The sequence below is a fragment of the Arachis duranensis genome, chromosome 6 (genome assembly GCF_000817695.3).
Source record: "Arachis duranensis cultivar V14167 chromosome 6, aradu.V14167.gnm2.J7QH, whole genome shotgun sequence".
In the NCBI taxonomy this organism is placed as follows: domain Eukaryota; kingdom Viridiplantae; phylum Streptophyta; class Magnoliopsida; order Fabales; family Fabaceae; genus Arachis; species Arachis duranensis.
In genome coordinates this window covers 22,009,712-22,010,071 of record NC_029777.3, presented here as the reverse complement: position 1 = coordinate 22,010,071, position 360 = coordinate 22,009,712, and positions in this window count along the sequence as shown.

Genomic DNA, 360 nt, shown 5'->3' with positions numbered 1-360 from the left:
TTGTAGAACGGAGGTGGTTGTCAGGCACGCGTTCATAAGTGAGAATGATGATGAGCGTCACATAATCATCACATTCATCAAGTTCTTGGGTGCGACTGAATATCTTGGAACAAGAATAAGCTGAATTGAATAGAACAATAGTAATTGCATTGATACTCGAGGTACAGCAGAGCTCCACACCTTAATCTATGGTGTGTAGAAACTCCACCGTTGAAAATACATAAGAACAAGGTCTAGGCATGGCCGAGAGGCCAGCCCCCATGATCTAAGAACTAGACGTCCAAAGATGATCTGAAGATCTAAAGTGATCCAAAGATGAAAATACAATAGCAAAAGGTCCTATTTATAGAGAACTAGTAG